The 21,071-nt window shown below is 50.1% G+C and overlaps 1 long non-coding RNA gene across 1 annotated transcript; it reads left to right on the top strand.

Moving 5' to 3' along the window:
- Window positions 1-7,916: 7,916 nt before the first annotated feature.
- On the top strand, window positions 7,917-18,347 carry LOC307108826. Its single transcript, XR_013814347.1, has 3 exons — window positions 7,917-7,983; window positions 8,358-8,436; window positions 17,801-18,347. It is a non-coding gene; the product is annotated as an uncharacterized lncRNA (long non-coding RNA).
- Window positions 18,348-21,071: the final 2,724 nt, after the last annotated feature.

Raw genomic sequence — 21,071 nt, forward strand, 5'->3', positions numbered from 1 at the left:
CCCCTGGGACAGAACGCTGGGGTGGCCGGTGGTCCACACTGTGCTTCCAGGCGGCCCTGGTGCAGCTGCCGGTGAGAAGCATTGGCTAGTGAGTCCGGGCTGCCTGTCGCTACCTGAGCCAGTTAAGCAGAGGCAGGGTTGAATCATATGTTTATTCCAATCCTGCAGCAGCGTGGAGAGCAGCAGGTCACCCACAGAAATCTGCTCTCCCCCCACCCCCCACCAGCTGCTTATATTGGGCAGGACAGAGAGTACAGGGGGAAGTAGGCAAAAGGGTCAAAGGCCTGTGGGTAAGCAAAGGCTGGGGGCCTCCAAAGGGCTGGCGGCTCTGGTCTCTGCAGCGAGGTTGCTAATCTCTCCATGATCACAGGAGCTCCCAGAGGGGGAGGATGGGCTGCATTTCCAGGTGAGCTCCCAGGTCCCACTGCAGCTCCCACCAGGTTAGCCTGCGCCTTCTGTGATCAGAACAAAGCGATCCGGCCACAGAGCAGGACTCCCATTTCGTACAGTCACAGCTGGCCCCACATTCTATCTCTGCCCCTGTCACATCCTCTCTGCACACTGGCAGCAACCCAGGGCCCACAGCCTGTTAACTACCCCCCCCCCCCCCCCCCAGGCTGGTGGAAGGTGCTGGCCTGGCTGGGCTGGGCCAGGTGCTGCTGGACTGTAGGCTCCGTGAGGACAGGACCCAGCGTTTCCGTTTTCCATGATCTCCCAGCAGCTAGGTGCTCCGTAAGGCTTACTGCACCCGTGAGAGGAAGACAGAGCCAGCGTCCTGGCATTTGCCTTTGTTCCAGATCCACTTCCTGCCTTTCTGGGCCCTGGTTTGTGGCCTAGGGAACTACATTTCCCAGGGTCCCTTGCCTCTAAGCCTTTGAGCCAATCAGAGCCACGGGAGAAGGGGGAGCCCAGGAGGAGGGGGAAGCTGGGGATGTTTCTTTCCTCCTGCTGTCAGCCCGGGCTCCTCTTGGTGCCTTGTGATCCCTCCCTGCGGGCCGTGGGCTCCAGGGCCTTGGCTCCAGCTCCGTCTGCTGCCTGAGCCTCAGTCTGGAACCCACATCCTCCCTCGGCCCCAGGAGGGCAGCTTCCTGCGGCTGCTCATCTGCGTGTCCTGACTCTCCTGTCACCTGTGCAATTCCCTGGTTAAATCTCGGCTCAAAAGCCTAGCGTGGTTCTGTCTCCTCAGTGGACTCCGTGGGGTGATGGGTGAACGCGCCGCTTGTTCCCTGTATGAGCGGCAGGCCCGAGCAGGTTGGTTTGTTTTTAAATATAGTTTTATTTATTTCAGAGAGGATGGGAGGGAGAGAGAGAGAGAGGAAGAGAGGGGGAGGGAGAGAGGGAAAGAGAGAGGGAGAGGGAGAGGGACATCAGTGATGAGAGAGAATCTCATCGGCTGCCTCCTGCACGCCCCACACTAGGGATGGAGCCCGCAAGCCGGACTCATGGTTGGATTCCTGGCCAGGGCACAGGGCATGCAGGAGGCAGCTGATCGATTATCTCTCTCACCATTGATGTTTCTCTCTCCCTCCTTTCCTCTCTGAAATCAATAAAGATATATATATTTTAAAATGTAGGATGACTATTTTAAAAATTTGTTACTGTTCGATTTCATCAGCAACAAAAGCACCCTCTCCTGTGCCTGTTGCCTTTTGTCGTGCTAAGGGGTCAGCATGAAGGGTCTGCGGGTCAAACAGCTGAAGTTCTGGTCGCCAATGGAGACATTTTCTGTGAACAACTTGATAGTTTGAGAACCGAGGTTTGATGGCATGTTCATTCCCTGCACTGACTCCGCTGCATGGGCACGAGGTGGGCACCAGCCAGGGGCCAAGAGGAACAGCCACGCCCTGCCTGCCGGGCCCGGCGGCGTGGCCTCCAGTCCTTGTCTCTGGGAGCGGAGGGCACGCAGTGACCCTCGGGATGCGTCGTCGCAGCCTCAGTTGAAGGAGGAGACAGAGTCTAAGAGCTTACGTGGCCTCTTTGCTCCTTACAACCAACGAGCCACTCAGTTCTGTCCTCTGGTCGCATTTCCTGCCTCTCCTTGCCTCCCTGCCCGGCCTCAATGCTTCTGTTCACTTTTTTACCTTGTTTGCACCCCCATGTTTACAATACCCAAGATATGGAAACAACCGAAGTGTTCATGAATGGTTAAGTAGATAAAGAAGTTGTAATTGTAGCCCAGCCAGCATGGCTCAGTGATTGAGCACCGACCTATGAGCCAGGACTCTACCCACTGAGCCACACCGGCCAGGCTGACGGTTCCTTTTTATGTTGCTGATGGTCTCACCAGTTCCTTGAGGTCAAACTGAGTCCCGTGGGCATCCTCACAGCCACTGTTTTAAATCCGAGTCTGGCAGTGTGCTTGTTCCCATTCCACTTAGTTCCTTTTCTGGAGATTCCTCCTGTTCTTTCATTTGTGATGTGTTTCTTCGTCTCTGCTTTTGGGCTCTGCTCACTTCAAACACGCACAGCTCTCTCCAGTCTCCAAACGGTCCACCTGCTTCCAGGCCTAATTGTTGGAGGAAGAAGGCCAATGGCCTGACCCTGGCAGTCAAGGCCCTCCCGGGCGGTCCAGCACCCCTTCCCGCTGCCTCTCTTGTCTCCCTCCCTGTGAGGTCTGATCACATAACTGAATGGACACCCCTCCCCTGGGAGCTGGCCTTCACAATGGACATTCCCTTCGCTTAGACCACACCCCATTTGCTAAGACCCTTACCTCTCCGCTCCAGGCGTTCCCAGAGTCCCGACCACCCAGAGAGCTCCCCACGGAAAACACCCACCTCTGCCTCCCCACCCTGGGGTGCTGGCACCACTTGGGGACTCAGCCCATCTGGTTTCCACATGACTTGATCGATATACATAAAAGCTTAATATGCAAAGTGTCCCCTTGGGAGTTCAATTGACCAGGAGTTCAATTGCTTCCTATGACGTGCGCTGACCACCAGGGGGTGGCACGGAATGAAGGAAGGCCCCAGCCAGCAGCTGGCAGCCGGGGAAGGGAGGCCCCAGCTGGCAGTCGGCAAGCACTAGGAACCCTACCCGTGCACAAATTTCATGCACTGGGCCTCTAGTAGATTTATAATTCTTTACCCCTTTGGACCTCATGCATTCCTCCTTTGGTGACCCTAACATTTGGTGCCAAAACCCAGGAGGGTTCCATGGGAAAGGGGAGCAATCTCCCTAGCTTCAATCACCCTGAGTTTGCTACTTGGAGAGCAGTAGGCAGCAGCAGCTCATCCTGGGCTTTCCTCCAAATCCTACTCAGGTGACTCGATTGCCAGCCTCGATCAGGCCTCCTTCCCTTATGGGGTCTTCCCCAGCCAGCCAAGGAGGACACGGGATGGGGAACCTCTCCTTCTCCATTGCTGACCCTCTATCCCACACCGGCCAATCTTCTCTGGGTGAGTGACGTCCCACAATTACTCTCGTCTCCGGTCTTCTGCTCACTCTCTCTCACTGACTTCTCGGAAGTCTCTCGCCTCGAAAGTCCTAGCGCTAGGCCACAAGACTCCTCAGCCGTTTGGCTTTGGGTCCTTCTGGATGGGGGCGCCCAGTCTGAAGGGTCACCTCTCGTTTCTTGTGGTGATTTGTTTAGCAGTGGGGACGCCTGCCCTAAACAGCCACCTTGGGATTTGTGTTCTGTCACTCACCCTTCCTCTCTCGTGGGCCACGCCCACTCCCTCTGCACACTCAAGGGGGAGATTATACCCAAGCACCTCACTTTGTTTTGTAACACTGTTTGGCCACAACATAAACTAGATAATAGGTCTCAATGGCCTGAAAATGGCACTTTCAATTTTAACACATTGCACAATTTATTTTTATTATATTTAAAATATGCTTTTATTGATATTTGAGAGAGAGTAAAGAAAAGGAAGAGAGAGACAGAAGCATCGATGAGAGAGAAACATCTATTGGCTGCCTCCTGCAGGCCCCCTACTTGGGATCAAGCCGGCAACTTGGGCATGTGCCCTGAGCAGATATTGAACTGGTGACCTCTTGGTGCCTGGGTCAATGCTCAACCTCTGAGCCACACCAGCCAGGCCACATTGTGTAATTTAGATAATTGCTGTCACCACAATGGACAATGGTCAGAGATTCCCTATGTCCAGGCCTTTTCACCCTTCCGTCCTGACCCTCCCCCTCTCTCAGTCCTGCTCTACCCATCAGATCCTTCTTCACACACAACATCACCCCCAACACTTCTGATTCTGAATCTACTTCTGACCCAGAAGACCACCGGCCTCCACCCCCTTATGTGCCCCCTCCCTCACCTGCAGTAGGGTCCCTCCTAACCAGCAACCACCTTCTCCCCTGACCCCTGAGAGCCCACATCCCAAGAACTCAAGCTCCAACACAGACTTTCTCCACCTAACTGTAGAGGCCCCCTGGGAAGGCACATAGGCATTTCTTTAATTATTGTCAGCTGAACTCAGGGCCATAGGCAGAGCCACGCCCTGGGAACATGCTTCCCCCAAAAGCTGGCTGTGTTATTAGTACTGACTTTTTACCTTTGCCCAGGTGTTGGGGATTGTGGCTTTGATATGTAAATCTAGTCAAGCACCAGGAATGCTTGGGCCTACTCAAGAATGCAAATAAGCTCCTTTGATCCTAAGTTTTGGTGATACTTCCTGGTATTTGGGAGTATAAAATAAATGCGTTGTGTGGGCTCAGGGTCATCCTGTCCCTCCATCTGAGTGGCAGTGTCCCACCTGGCTCCCAGCTTGGCTTCTATTTCTGTGTCTTTCTTTCTCTCTTTCTTTCTTTCTTTCTTTCTTTCTTTCTTTCTTTCTTTCTTTCTTTCTTTCCTTCTTTCTTTCCTTCTTTCTTTCTTTCCTTCCTTCCTTCCTTCCTTCCTTCCTTCCTTCCTTCCTTCCTTCCTTCCTTCCTTCCTTCCTTCCTTCCTTCCTTCCTTCATCCCTCCCTCCCTCCCTCTCTCCCTCCCTCCCTCCCTTCTTTCTTTCTTTCTTTTCTTTCTTTCTTTTCTCAACTCCCAGCTCCTCTACTCAGGAATCGGACCCGTTCCTTTTCCACTGGACGCGGAAAAGAGAGAACACCCTACACCTAACACTCGCTCTCGGGCCACCCAGAGGGCACCTTCCTCAATAGCCGCTCTATTCCCACACCCACTCTACCCCTGCGGGGGGCAGCAGGAACTGAGGGCATTGTCCGGGTGCACATCCTATTTTCCATGTCTGACCACGCACAAAAGAGAGGCATCTCAGGTCTTTTTCCACCGACCCCCCCACCTTTACCAAGGAATCTGAGTGCCTGACCCAGTCCTATGACCTGACCTGGCACAACATCCATGTCCTCCTGTCCTCCTCTCTCACCCAGACGAGAAGGAGCGCATCTGGCTAGCAGCTCAGGACCGTGCTGTGCCCTCCACAGACAGGACATGCAGCCAACCTGGTTGGCGCTGACATGGTCTCCCAGACTGACCCGAGTTGGGACTATCAGTTAATTCTCCAGGGCCCGGCTCCATAGCCATATAATCCCCTGTCTCATTGCTGGACTCAGAAAGGCTGCCCATAAGGTGGTCACCTAAGACGAACTTAATGAGATCACTCAGGGCCCTGACAGAAACCCAGCTGTCCTCCTCTCCCGCCTCACGGAGGCCTTACGGGAATTTCCCACCTTAGACCACACCCCCCAGAGGGAGCCCTTCATCTGAACACCCATTTTATAGCCCAGTCAGCCCCTGACATACCCAATCAGCCACAAACTCCGAAAATAGACACAGGTCCACAAACCCCTCAAAAAGACCTCATTAACCTAACTTTTAAAGTCTTTAATAACAGAGACAAGGAGACCTAAATCCAAAAACAAAGGTGAGACCAGGCCAAGATTGAGGTCTCAATCCAGCTCCTAGCCACCGCTCTCACGAACCCCAAACCAAGTGCCAGTCCTCCAACCGCGGGTAAGTCAGGGGCTGAGCCTCCTCCGGGCCCTGCTTCAAATGCAGCAAGGAAGGACACTGAGCCAAGTCCTGCTCAAACCCGAGACCCCCGCCTGGGCCCTGCCCACGGTGCGGAAGGAAAGGCCACTGGAAATCAGACTGTAGTCTGGCCCCTCCGGTCTGGCCTCAGCCAGTCCAGCATGGCCGCCCTCTGGATCTGGTTTGGAGCTCCCAGACCTCCTGGGACTGGCCACCGAAGAAGCTGCCCAGGCCCTGACAGGGCCCCACAGACTTACATCACCAGGACAGAGCCTCGGGGAACACTGTGGTGGCAGGTAAGCCGATCTCCTTTTTAGTTGACACTGGGGCCACTTATTCTGCCCTCTCTGAATTCACTGAGACCCTTGTCCCCTCCTCAGTCTCTATTATGGGGGTTGACGGATTAGTCTCACAGCCATTAGCCACCTCACGTCTACACTGCATCTTACTAAATTCCCCCATTCACTCTTTTCTCGTTCTACCTCGGTGCCCGGCCAGGACTACCATACATCCCCTCATAAAGCCCAGTTGTCCGGAACCACAGTCACCTACCTTGGTTTCACTCTCACCCCCACTAAGCCGAGCCATTACTGTTAGATCGCCGAAGGAGGAACACACGAGGCCAGAGTAGTGAGGGATCAGGAAATATTCGATCACCAGGTGTCTGAGCCTGGATGGCTCCAGCCCCCAGTGACAGGAGTCAGCATCTTTTAAAGGACTTTTGGTGGGCTTTTTTCTGGGTGGAGACTTCTTTATGCAGACGTGGAGGGGAGAGAATGGAATGTGGTCACCAAAGGTGAAATGTGGTAAAAGGGAATTGCCGGAAACAAATCAGTTTCACTAAAAGAGAGATGTTGACAGGAAGCCAGGAAGGCTGGTCAACAACCTTAATTGCTCTAACCACTCACCCTTTAGTTGAGATATTGTTAGCTGAAGCAGCTTCCACCTTGGTTTGTCCCATTAAGTTTTTGTTATTTCCTGCCTAAGGGCTACATGTATATTTCTGTTTATCTTGACTAAGATGTTTTCCCCAAAGCCTCAATAAAAGGGATGGCAGAGCCAGAGCAGTTGTCAGTTCTCCCACTAGAGGTAGACTACCGCCTGGCCCCCCATTTCGCCAAATTGAATTTCTTCAAGTCTCCATTCATTTGTGTGCGGCCCTTCTCCAGAACTCGAACCCTGAACCGGAACCCTGGACCACGCGGGACGTGGAAAGGGATTCCTACAGGGAATGTCCTTAGTGAAATGACTGGAGAGCCAGTTCCCCGGGGAGGGGTATAAATTCAATTATTTGATCAGACCTAACATTCCAGCCTTTTTGTTTTATGAAATAGGTATTTAAAATATTTAAAATATGCTTTTTAAAGCATATCTTCTGTAATTGCTTCCTGCTGAGGTGGGACGTTAAGAACACAGGGGAATGGACTTTGATAGTAGTGCGCTGGACGAGGGGTGCAGCAGCATGATTTCCCCAAGAGACTGGTTGGTGAAAGCTTGAGGGCATCCTGTTGAATGACTTGGGAGGTAAAAGTTGGTCCCGAGGCTGCCACAGCATCACTTGTCTAGTTTTGCTCCTTTTTGTGCCTGAAGCTGAAAGACAATTGAGGCCTAGATGTTACCTTTAGGGGGATCTCAGTCGCATGACGAGTGATATGAAAGGGGAGGAGAGGTTACCCTGGGGGTGAGGTTCTTGTTTTCCCAGTTTTGCCCCTTGCTGGGCATCCACAGGTTTCTTGCAGGTCCTGAGACAGGGCTTCAAAATAGGTAGAGCAGTGGTTAAGCTCCCTGTGGCAGTTCCGACCCCTGCTGTGATGCCGAGGGTTATTAGGAGAAAGGACTTTTCTTTTGTGTCAGATATGCTGGGTTACAGGGACAGGTAAAGATTGATTATTGGGGGCTACATCTACATTGGGTGAGAGATAAATGAGAGTACAGGTTCCTGTCCAATTGATGGGGAGACAGATGTATGTGTTTTTCCCCACAGAGGAAGAAGAAGCCCGATCATGGAGACAAGCTGAAAGGTGTAAGGAGAAGAGGTGGACTAAAGGGTATGAGATTCCCTTCTAGTTCTGCACTCCAAGCTGAGAGGGTAGTCACCATGGTGCTGCCAATAAGGGTGGCAGATGAGTGGTTGAGATTCCATTGCAGTGAAAGTGGGCGGGAACGCTAGGATGGGCTGTTACCCAAGGGAAAAGAGAAAGGGAAGGAAAGGAGCAGTGGAAGCCAGGCACCTGGATGGTTGGATAGGAAGTAAGACACTGCACTCAGACCAGCCAAATTTGATACTTTAAATTTCCTGAGGTTATAACCTCCCATTCACTGGCTTAACTTCTTATTTTTACTGAACCTTAAACCTTCCTGTTTTTATTTTAAGCCTTAAACCCCTACATTAGTTTTTCTTTTTTTTTTTTTTTTCAAACAGAACAACCAACTTGGTTACCTTCCAGAAAAACAGGTAGGAGAGAGACATGCTGGCCAATACTGCAATGCATACATCTCAAGTAAAGTAACTTTCTTTTTCTTATGGTGTCTCATTTATGGTGAGATTTAATGCTTAAATAATAACTTTTAGTTTATTCTTTAAACAGTAGTGCAAGAGATTTTTAAATTCCTTCCTTTTAAGCTTAAATTTACTTCTAAACAGCATTCTTTTTGGCTAGTGCTCATTTGCATATGTATGCAAATTTTACTTTGGACTTTACTAGAACCAGTTGCTCATAAAATATTGGCTTCTCATATGAATGAGTTTATATGAGACCTTGATTATATTGTGAAAATCTAACTTATCAAGCAATTAAAGTATGCTTCTTTATTAAAAAGCAAAGTAAGTAAACTTACACATTTGACCCATGCAACTAATCTGTCAACCCCAATAATAGAGATTGAGGAGGGAACAGATGCCCCCCCTCCCCCCCCCGCCAGCCAATCTGAAGAGCAGGTTGGGTAGGGGTCTGAGGCATTATGTACGCTCCTGTCTTAAAATTCTGCTGCTGAATATTCTGATTTAACTTAAGAAGTATCCAGCAACTTTGTCTTTCAACAGTTCTCTTTTCCTTCTCATCACATACACAATGTTCACAAATTTCACACTTTCAAATTAGCCTTCAAACCTTCTTTCTATGTCCTTAAAAAATGCATAACCATGCCTCAGACCTTCCATTAAGCATTTCTACTCTAATATTCTTTCTTTCTGTCATACCTTCAGCAACTTGTACATACTTTTTTTTTCTTTTTAAAAATGTATTCGGATTCTTCACTCTTAGAACTACTTTAATTTTTCAATGATAACCAAAAAGTTAACAGCCAACATTTCTTAGATTGACATTTATCAACACACTTTAAACACACTCTTACTTTCAAGAAGCTACACATTCAACGAAGTACAAGAGACTTTCTGTAATAAAAACTAGGAGCAGGCTAAATAAAACATGCTTAGCGCCCGAGCCGGTTTGGCTCAGTGGATAGAGAGTCGGCCTGTGGACTGAAAGGTCCCGGGTTCGATTCTGGTCAAGGGCACGTGCCCGGGTTGTTGGCTTGATCCCCAGCGGGGGACTTGCAGGAGGCAGCCGATCCATGATTCTCTCTCATCATGGATGTTTCTATCTCTCTCTTCCTCTCTGAAATCAATAAAAATATATTTTTAAAAATTTCTAGCAATCAATGTTTCAGTACTGTATGCTATTTTAAAATATTTTAGATGTTTATCATTTAACCCAGCAATGCTCCCAAGCCTGTAAGTTACCAAAGGAAACATTGGAAAATTATGTGTAGGCTTATGAGGCTGGAGAGAAGGCGGGGAGGAGGGAGCCGGCCCGCAGCCTGTCCCCAGGCCTCCAGCCGCTTGGAATTAAAACGGCCACGTTTTTCCTTAGAACATGCTGAGGTTTGGGAGACAATGAGCTCAGCTTCTGATAACAGCCGGACTGTTAAGTAAGCCTGTGCAGTCAAGAAAGTTGTTCTCTGGGAAGGGTGGAGGGGGAAAGCGGGGTGAGAAGGCGCTGAGGTCAGAGCAGTTGTCAGAGCATTAAAGGGGTGAGAATGTTGGCCTTGGGATCTAAAGGCTCAGTGAGGGGTCCCTTCGCCATGTCATGTCATAGAGGAGCTTTGCAAGAAGATAAGTTGTGAACCCGGAGGCGAGAGCACCCAGTGAGCCTGAGAAAGGAGGACATTTCTTGTTCAGAGGAGGGGACAGTCATGGAGGAGATAAGGAGATAAGGTGTTTACAGTCCAAGGAATGGCTCGGCCTTGTGGGGTGAGAGTGAAACTGAGGTAGGTGACTGTGGTTTGGGACAACTGGGTTTTATGAGGGGATGCATGGTAGTCCTGGCCGGGCACCGAGGTAGAACGAGAAAAGAGTGAATGGGGGAATTTAGTAAGATGCAGTGTAGACGTGAGGTGGCTGATGGCTATGAGACTAATCTGTCAACCCCCATAATAGAGACTGAGGAGGGGACAAGGGTCCCAGCGAATTCAGAGAGGGCAGAATAAGTGGCCCCAGTGTCAACTAAAAAGGAGATCGGCTTACCTGCCACCACAGTCATTCCCCGAGGCTCTGTCCTGGTGATGTAAGTCTGTGGGGCCCTGGCAGGGCCTGGGCAGCTTCTTCGGTGGCCAGTCCCAGGAGGTCTGGGCGCTCCAAACCGGATCCAGAGGGCGGCCATGCTGGACTGGCTGAGGCCAGACCCGGAGGGCCAGACTACAGCCTGATTTCCAATGGCCTTCCCTTCCGCACCTTGGGCAGGGCCCAGGCGGGGGTCTCGGGTTTGAGCAGGACTTGGCTCAGTGTCCTTCCTTGCTGCATTAGAAGCATGGGCCCGGAGGAGGCTCAGCCCCTGACTTACCCGCAGTTGGAGGACCGGCACTTGGTTTGGGGTTCGTGAGAGCGGTGGCTAGGAGCTGGAAGGCCTCCTTCTGGACCTCAATCTTGGCCTGGTCTCACCTTTGTTTTTGGATTTGGGTCTCCTTGTCTCTATTATTAAAGACCTTAAAGGTCAGGTTAATAGGTCTTTTTGAGGGGTTTGTGGACCTGTGTCTATTTTTCAAAGTTTATGGTGTGTGTCAGGGGCTGATTGGGCTATAAAATGGGTGTTCAGAAGGAGGGCTCCCACTGGGGAGGCGGGGTCTAAGATGGTCAATGTCTGTAAGGCCTCCATGAGGCGGGAGAAGAGGAGAGCTGGTTTTTTGTCAGGGCCCTGAGTGATCTCATTAAGTTTGTCTAATTCCTTAGTAAAGGTGGTCGAGTCAGCGGAAAAAGATCTGAGATGCCTCTCAATCTGTGAGGCTGGACATAGAGAATGGGACGTGGACTCAAAGAGTGTGCCCTCAGTTCCTGGTGCCTCCCTCAGGGGTAGAGTGGACCCAGGAATAGAAGAGGCTGTTGAGGAAGGCGGTCTTTGGGTGGCCTGAGAACAAGTGTCAGATGGAAAAGGCTGTTTTGGAGGTCCCGTTCTCAGGATTTGGGCTCTCAGGAACTGGGGAGAAGGTGGCTGCTGGTTAGGAGGGTCTGGGTTTTGGGAATCTACTGCAGGTGAGAGGGGGTGGGGGTGAAGGTTGGTGGTGTGCTGGGTCAAGAGTAGATTCAGAATCAGAAGTGTTGGGAGTAAGATGTTTTGTGTGAAGGAGAAGGGTCTGATGGTAGAGCAGGACTGAGTGAGAGGATTGGGACTGAAGCGTGGAAAAGGCCTGGACATAGGGAATCTCTGACCATTTTCCATTGTGGTGACAGCAATTATCTAAATTGCGCAATGTGTTAAAATTGAAAGTGCCATTTTCAGGCCATTGAGACCTACTATCTAGTTTATGTTGTGGCCAAACAGTGTTACAAAAGAAAATGAGGTGCTTGGGTATGATCTCCCCTGTGAGTGTGCAGAGGGAGTGGGCGTGGCCCATGAGAGGAAGGGTGAGTGACAGACCACAAATCCAAGGTGACTGTTTAGGGCAGGCGTCCCCGCTGCTAAACAAATCACCACGAGAAACGAGAGGTGACCCTTCAGACTGGGCGTCCCCCATCCAGAAGGACCCAAAGCCAAATGGCTGAGGAGTCTTGTGGCCTAGTGCTAGGACTTTCGAGGCGAGAGACTTCCGAGAAGTCAGTGAGAGAGAGTGAGCAGAAGACCAGAGACGAGGGTAATTGTGGGACGTCACTCACCCAGAGAAGACTGGCCGGTGTGGGATGGAGGGTCAGCAATGGAGAAGGAGAGGTTCCCCATCCCGTGTCCTCCTTGGCTGGCTGGGGAAGACCCCATAAGGGTGGGAGGCCTGACCGAGGCCAGCAATCGAGTCACCTGAGTGGGATTCAGAGGAAAGCCCAGGACGAGCTGCTGCTGCCTACTGCTCTCCGAGTAGCAAACTCAGGGTGATTGAAGCTGGGCGATGGCTCCCCATCCCTGTGGAACCCTCCCGGGTTCTGGTACCAAATGTTATGTTGCCGAAGGAGGAACGCACGGGCCAGAGTGGTGAGGGATTATGAATTTATTCGATCATCCACACACCAGGTGGCTGAGCCTGGATGGCTCCAGCCCCAGTGACAGGAGTCAGCGGCTTTTAAAGGACTTTTGGTGGGATTTTTTTCTTGGCAGAGACTTCTTTATGCAGACACTGAGGGGAGAGACTGGAATGTGGTCACCACAAGTGAAATGTGGTCAAAGCAATGTCCTTAGTGAAATGACCTGGAGAGCCAGTTCCCGGGGGAGGGGTATCAATTCAATGATCTGATCAGACCTAACAATTACCTTCCCATAGAGGGGCTTTAGTCTTCTCGCAAAGGCCCTCTACGATGAGAGGGACCCCTCACTGAGCGTTTAGATCCAAAGGCCAGCATGCTCACCCATTAATGCTCTGAAACTGCTCTCACCTCAGCACCTTCTAACCCGACTTCCCAAAGAACAACTTTATTTACTGCTAAACTGCAAACACTTACTTAGCAGTCCAACTACTATCAGAAGCTGAACTCATTATCGCCCAAACCTTAGCATGTTCTCTCTAAGGGAAATGTGGCCGTTGTAAATCCAAGCGGCTGGAGGCCTGGAAACTGCCTTCCTAGAACAGGCCGGGGGCCTGCCCCCGCTCCCCCTGCCTTTTCTCCAGCCCCGTATGCCTGTTCATACTCTCCCAAAGTTTTTTGGTAAACGCAAAGGCTTTGGAGCATTGCTGGGTTAAATGGTAAACATCTAAATATTTTTAAATAACATAAAATACTGAAACATTGATCGTTAGACAAGTTTTAAATTCGCCCGCTCTTCGCTTTTAGTACAGAAGGTCTCTGGTACTGTGTTGAGGGTATATTTCCGTGTAAGTAAGAGTGTGTTTAAAGTGTGTTCTGGTTGTTTGCGAATGGGTAGAAAGGTTTGTGAAAGTTGTAGAAAAGTTTGTCCAGTGAGTCTGGACCTGATCCCCTGGCATCTCAGGGGACCCTCTCCGAGTGAGCTACAGCAGCCTGCCCAGGCCCTCCTGTGGCTGAAGACCTTAGGCTGCAGCCTAGACGTTCTTTATGCCCAGCGCTCACTCAGTCCATTGGAAGCCTCACAGGTCTTCCTGGTGGCACTCAGGAACCTCTCTCCCCTTTTCCAGCCTTCTTAAAGTCATACACTGCAAAGGACTCTGAGTCAGGAATGATCCCGTAACACAGGGAGGTAACAGAGCACACCAGGAGGCCAGGGCAGCAGCTCAGAGGAAGCCCCCGTCTCCCCAGCTCTCAGCTAAACCCCATATAACACCCAGATACACTCCAGATGAACTTCAGTCCTAGTAGCTCTTTGGGCCACTCAGGAAGATCCATGGTTAAAATTTCAGGGAAAGTATATCCTTCCCCAGGGACAGGCCCGCCATATCTTACGGGCTATTCACAATTCCCTACATATAGGTACAGACCGCTTCTACCTAACCCCCCATCACATGTCCTAGCCTAGCCCCCCTACTGCAAGATATCCCCAAACCTGTTCCACTTGGTACGCAGTATCTCCCCAAGGACAGGTAGACCTCCTTCTTTCCCCACTCATCAGCAAGGGGCCAAGTCCCTGGACAAGACTGGCAGATTGCCTTCACTCACTTGTCCCCTATTAGAAGGACCAAGTATCTCTTAACCCTCGCAGACACCTTCTCAGGCTGGAGAGAAGCACTCCCCACTGTGTCTGAAAGTCCTCCAAGGTCACACAGCTCCCATTCAGCACATCATCCCCAGATCCGGCCTCCCTACCTCACGGCAATCAGATAATGGACCTGCTTTCACATCTCAAATGACTCGACAGGTCTCCTCCACTCTGAGCATCCAGTGGAACTCACACCCCCTTCCGGCCCAATCTTCAGGCAAGGAGGAAAAGGCAAGTGCCTTAATTCAGTCTCACCTAACTAAATTAACGCACAACACTAAAGAACCTGAAACTACTCTCCTACCGCTAGTCCTTATGCGCATCAGGGCAACCCCTGTGCACCCTCCTTTCTTAGTCCCGTTGAACTCAGGTATGGAAGACCCCTCCTACTAGGAAACTTCCCTTCCACAGGGACCCCTCTAGGAGGCTATGTCCCCATCTTAAATCTCATCTGACAATTACTGAGAGAACATGCTGATCAGGTCCTCCCTGGACCTTTTACGGGAGACCACCCCTACCCCTCCGCCCCACACTCCTCTACAGCCAGGGGACTGGGTCCTCCTAAAGGAATCCATTTGTCAATAATTCACAGCACCGATGGCAAGGCCCTTATCAGGTACTGCTAACCACCCCACTGCAGCTAAACTCCCGGGCACACCCCTTGTTCCACCTTCCAGATTAAAGCCCACCCCAGGAACCTCCATCATGTGAACTGAGTCCCCTAAGTATCACAGCCACCTGGTTGGGCCTACTAGACCCCGCCTTGCCCACATCCCAGAAGAGGACAAATCCTCCAGGTCCTAGCTACTGCCCCCTCTCCCTTCCCATCAGGATTCTCACCTTCCTATGGGACTCCCTTCTCCAAGGGAACTTCGCTTCCCCTAGAGATTTCCTTCCCTCTGGATCCTGATGGGGACAATCCCGACCCTGGAAGTGGGAATTAGCTCTCCTTCTCATCCCATCCCAGCCCTCCTCTCCTACACCCATAGGGAACCTTCTCACCTCCTCGTCTCCAACCAACACTTAACCTTGCCCATTTCCTCCTAAGCCAGACCAATCCAGCCTTAGCCAGGACTGCTGGCTCTGCCTTCCCCTCTCCTCTTCAGCGTATGCCACCATCCCTATCCCAATCAAGACAAGGAACCAGGCAAAGATCACTCTAGCTTATAAAAAGGGAAAGGGAACTGTGTTTCTGGAAAAGACAGACACCCTTCTAGGCAATTATCCTGCAGCCCAGGCATCAAGCCTCCCTCCTCTTCCATTCTTATATTCTATCTCCTACTGAGGTGGCTCCTTCCTCCCTCCCATCACAGGTCCCATCACCCTACACACCCCACTAATCACCCAAGCCCCTTTGTGCTTTACAAGGTCACAGGGCAGTATTATCAATAGGCCATCTCCCATCATCAGCTTGTAACCCCACAGTTAACCATGAACTACTGAATGGCCAGTGGTCCCAACAGGTTAACTGCCAGGTCTCCCCGGAAGCCAATGGTTATTTCCTACAGCCGGTCCATTTTACTTCTTATCCAACCATCCAGGCCCAAGGTTTCAACTGCTCCTTTCCTTCCCTTTCGCTCTTCCCTTGGATAACAGCCCATCCTAGCGTTCCCGCCCACTTTCACTGCAATAGAATCTCAACCACTCATCTATCACCTCTTATCGGTAGCGCCATGGTTACTACCCTTTTGGTTTGGAGCGTAGAACTGGGAAAAGGAACCTCATACCCTTTAGTCCACCTCTTCTCCCTACACCTTTCAGCTTGTCTCCATGATCAGGGATTCTTCTTCCTCTGTGGGGAAAACACATACATCTGCCTCCCCACCAACTGGGCAGGAACCTGTACTCTGGTCTCTCACCCAATGTAGAGGTGGCCCCCAATAATCAGTCTTTACCTGTCCCCGTAACCCATCAGATCTGACACAAAAGAGGAGTCCAGATCATCCCTCTCCTCATAACCCTGGTCATCACAGCAGGGGTTGGGATTGGCCTAACCGCTCTCTATCATATTCTGAAATCCTGTCTCAGGACCTACAAGAAAGCCTAGATGGCACTACCAAAACTTTAGTTCAAATTCAGGATCAGATAGACTCACTAGTGGCTTCACCCCCCAAAATCGAATAGCACTAGACCTCTTTTTTAAAAAAAAATATTTCAAGAAAAACTATTTTAAATATAATAATACTAGAGGCCAGGTGCATGAAATTCATGCACGGGGGTGAGGGGGGGGGTGTCCCTCAGCCCAGCCTGCACCTTCTCCAATCTGGGACCCCTCGAGGGATGTCCGACTGTCCTGGTGGGATCAGGCCTAAATGGGCAGTCGGACATCCCTCTCACAATCCAGGACTGCTGGCTCCCAACCGCTTGCCTGCCTGCCTGCCCCTAACCGCTTGTGCCTGCCAGCCTGATCACCCCCTAACAACTCCCCTGCCAGCCTGATCGATGCCTAACTGCTCCCCTGCTGGCCTGATTGCCCCTAACTGCCCTCCCCTGCCGACCTGGTTGCCCCCAACTGCCCTTCTCTGCCAGCCCAGTCACCCCTAACTGCCCTCCCCTTCAGGCCTGGCCCCTCCCAACTGCCCTTCCCTGCCAGCCATCTTGTGGTGGCCATCTTGTGTCCACATGGGGGTGGCCATCTTTGACCACATGGGGGCAGCCATCTTGTGTGTTGGAGTGACCGTCAATTTGCATATTACTCTTTTGGAGTGACAGTCAATTTGCATATTACTCTTTTATTAGATAGGATTACATAAATAAACATTAATATTTCAAAAAAAGATTTTAAATATAATAATATTACCAAAACTGTAATAACATAGTATAATATCACAAAAGTTGTAGGAAATATTCAAAATCTGCAAATAACAGGATTGCTTCTATTATATTCTAAAATATTTTTTCCCTGGCTCTATTTTTGTTCATCAGTTTATGTTGTTCATTATATTCCACAAATGAGTGAGATCATGTGATATTTATCTTTCTCTGACTGGCTTATTTCACTTAGCATAATGCTCTCCAGGTCCATCCAAGCTGTTGCAAATGGTAAAAGTTCCTTTTTTTTTTTTTTTTTACCATGGCGTAGTATTCCATTGTGTAGATGAAAAACAGTTTTTCAATCCACTCATCTGCTGATGGGCACTTAGGCTGTTTCCATATCTTAGCTATTGTAAATTGTGCTGCTATGAACATAGGGGTGCATATGTCCTTTCTGATTGGTGTTTCTGGTTTCTTGGGATATATTCCTAGAAGTGGGATCACTGGGTCAAATGGGAATTCCATATTTAATTTTTTGAGGAAACTCCATACTGTTCTCCACAGTGGCTGCACCAGTCTGCATTCCCACCAGCAGTGCACAAGGGTTCCTTTTTCTCCGCATCCTCGCCAGCACTTGTCGTTTGTTGATTTGTTGATGATAGCCATTCTGACAAGTGTGAGATGGTACCGCATTTTCGTTTTGATTTCATCTCTCGGATGATTAGTGACTTTGAGCATGTTTCCATATGTCTCTTGGCCTTCCTTATGTCCTCTTTCAAAAAGTATCTATTTAGGTTCTTTGCCCATTTTTTGATTGGGTTGTTTATCTTCCTTTTGTTAAGTTGTATGAGTTCCCTGTAAATGTTGGAGATTAAACCCTTATCGGAGATAACGTTGGCAAATATATTCTCCCATGCAGTGGGCTTTCTTGTTGTTTTGTTGACGGTTTCTTTTGCTGTGCAAAAGCTTTTTATTTTGATGTAGTCTCATTTGTTTATTTTCTCCTTGGTTTTCATTGCCCTAGGAGCTGTGTCGGTGAAGCTATTGCTGTGACATATGTCTGCTATTTTGCTGCCTGTGGATTCCTCTGAGATTTTTATGGTTTCCTGTCTTACATTTAAAGGACTAGACCTCTTAACGGTGGAGGAAAGGCTTTGTGCTTCTTTCTGGAAGAAGTATGTCTGCCTGGCTCTTCCCTTCACAGGATCGTTCACATTCCTATTCCCCATCCTGGTGTTGAGCCCGTGTGTTCTGCGCCATTTTTCATCTGTCCCTCGGGACCGCTGGGAGCCTGCAGCAACCGCCCTCCCGAGGGCCATGCACTGCGGGCCCGCGCCAGCAGGGGGGTCTACACCATCCAAGTCCACCCACGATCTCAGCAGGAAGTGGCTGCAGAAGACATGACCCTTGGCCCTGTTCTGCCCCGAATAAGGCTGGAGTGTTAGTCTTGATCAAATAATTGAATCGATACCTTCCCCGAGGAGCTTACCTTTAGGCCACTTCACAATGGACATTCCCTTTTCCTTAGGCCACATGCCACTTGCTAAGACCCGTCTCTCTCTCCGGGACTTTCCCAGAATCTCGGCCCACCCAGAGAGTTCCCTGCCGAAAATGCCTGCTTAGAGTCCTTTCAAACCTCTGCCCCCCCCCCACCTCCCCCCGGGTGCTGGAGCCATTCTGGGGCTCAGCCCAACTAATTTTTACCTAACACACTTATAATTTCTTACCACTTTTGGCTTCATGTGTTCCTTCTTTGACGACCATAACACTCCACACTCACACCTCACCCATCAGCCAGCAGCAGGAGGCCCTTGGAGCTCCTTCGACCAGCTGGGACCAGCTGGCGGCTGCCTCCGCTTCCCCAGGGCTGTGCCCTCCGCTGCGAGCTCCCCCTCCCCACAGGCTCCTCTCGCTGGAAGCTCCTGTTCTTTCTCCAGCACCTGGGATTGCACCTCCCTCTCTGAGATGCTGTGGCCAGCTCTGTTCTGGGACCCCTCCCGGATCCCCACGCCCTCTGTCTGCTTCCACCCTCACACTCTGTGCAACCACTGCTGATGTCTCTACCCCCCACCTGAACCTGCAGTCCTCAAGGGCAGGAACCATGCTTTATGCATTTGTTTTAAATTGCTCACTGAGAAAGGGGGGGTACCAAGAGCGACCACCTAGGGAGATTGGGGAAGCTGAGCTACCGGCCCCTATAGGTCACTGACCACACAAAGCCACTCCATCAACACAGGGAGGCAGCCAAAATGTGGAGACACCAAAGCAGGTCACGAATAGAAGAGATGGAGGAAAGTAAACTAACGGACAACACAGTGTTCAGAACCACATTTATAAGGTTACTCAAGAATCTTCTAAAAACTGCTGAGAAACTTGAAGAGACCTTCAAGGACCTTAATGAGAATACCAAAAAAATGGAAAAGGACCAGTCAGAAATTATGCATACACTGTCTGAAATAAAGAATATACAGAAACTCAACTGTAGATCACCGTACCACAAGAGTCAAACCAAAGATCTGGAACATGAGGAAGCAAAAAACACCCAACCAGAGAGGCAGAAAGTAAGAAGAATCCAAAAGTGTGAGGAGCCTCTGGGACGGCTTTAAGCATACCAACATCCGAATTTTTGGGGTGCCAGAAGAGAGAGAGCAAGATACTGAAAACCTAGTTGAAGAAATAATGACAGAAAACTTCCCCCACCTGGTGAAAGAAATAGACTTACAAGTCCAGGAAGCGCACAGAACCCCAAACAAAAGGAATCTAAAGAGGACCACACCAAGACACATCATAATTAAAATGTCAAGAGCAAAAGACAAAGAGAGAATCTTGAAAGCAGCAAGAGAAAAACAGTTAGTTACCTACAAGGGAGTACCCATACGACTGTCAGCTGATTTCTCAACAGAAACTATGCAGGCCAGATGGGAGTGGCAATAAATATTCAAAGTGATGAACAGCAAGAACCTACAACCAAGACTACTCTACCCAGCAAAGCTATCATTCAGAATTGAAGGTCAGATAAAGAGCTTCACAGACAAGAAAAAGCTAAAGGAGTTCATCACCACCAAACCAGGATTACATGAAATGCTGAAGGGTATTCTTTAAGAAGAGGAAGAAGAAAAAAAAAAAGGTAAAGGTAAAAATTATGAACAACAAAAAGACATCAAATACATACCTACCAACAAGTGAATCTAAAAATCAAGTGAATAAAAAAATCTGAAGAACAGAATGGACTGGTGAATATAATAGAATCAGGGACATAGAAAGGGAGGCGACAGACAATTCTCAGGGGGAAGGGGGTCTGAGGGGTGCAGGAAGAGACTGGACAAAAATCTTATACCTATGGATGAGGACAGTGGCAGGGGGGTAAGGGTATGGGGTGGGGTGGGGAATCAGGTGTAGGGGAGCTATGGGGGGGGGGGAAGAGGAACACCTGTAATAAACTGAACAATAAAGATTTATTATAAAAAATAAAAATAAAGTTTGGGGGTTGTAAAGATGAAAAAAAAATTGCTCACTGAGCACTAACTTTATGCCACACTCCCTGCAGAGGCGGGGTACTTGTTTCCGTGTCATGCAGTATGTGGTCTAGTGTAAAAGAATCAAGCACACTGGTGACTGTAGCAATAAAGGAACACACGAACAAATACTTGATTATAGACTACTAGAAGCCCGGTGCACGAAATTCGTGCACGGTGGGGGATTGTCCCTCAGCCCAGCCTGTACCCTCTCCAATCTGGGACTCCTGGAGGGATGTCCGACTGCCCATTTAAATGGGCAGTCGGACATCCCTCTCACAATCCAGGACTGCTGGCTCCCAAACTGCTTGCCTGCCTGCCTTCCTGATTGCCCCTAACCGCTTCTGCCTGCCAGCCTGATCACCCCCTAACCACTCCGCTGCCAGCCTGGTTGATGCTTAACTGCTCCCCTGCCAGCCTGTTTGCCCCCAACTTCCCTCCTCTGCCGGCCTGGTCACCCCTAACTGCCCTCTCCTGCAGGGTTGATCACCTCCAACTGCCCTCCCTTGCAGGCCGGGTGCCTCCCAACTGCCCTCCCTTGCAAGCCTGGTCCCTCTCAACTGCCCTCCCTTGCAGGCCGGGTGCCTCCCAACTGCCCTCCCCTGCTGGCCATCTTGTAGTGGCCATCTTGTGTCCACATGGGGGCAGGATCTTTAAACACATGGGGGCAGCTATATTGTGTGTTGCAGTGATGATCGATCTGCATATTACTCTTTTCTTAGATAGGATAGAGGCCTGGTGCACGGGTGGGGGCCAGCTGGTTTGCCCTGAAGGGTGTCC

This window comes from Cnephaeus nilssonii, assembly GCF_951640355.1.
Source record: "Cnephaeus nilssonii genome assembly, chromosome: 13".
Classification (NCBI taxonomy): domain Eukaryota; kingdom Metazoa; phylum Chordata; class Mammalia; order Chiroptera; family Vespertilionidae; genus Cnephaeus; species Cnephaeus nilssonii.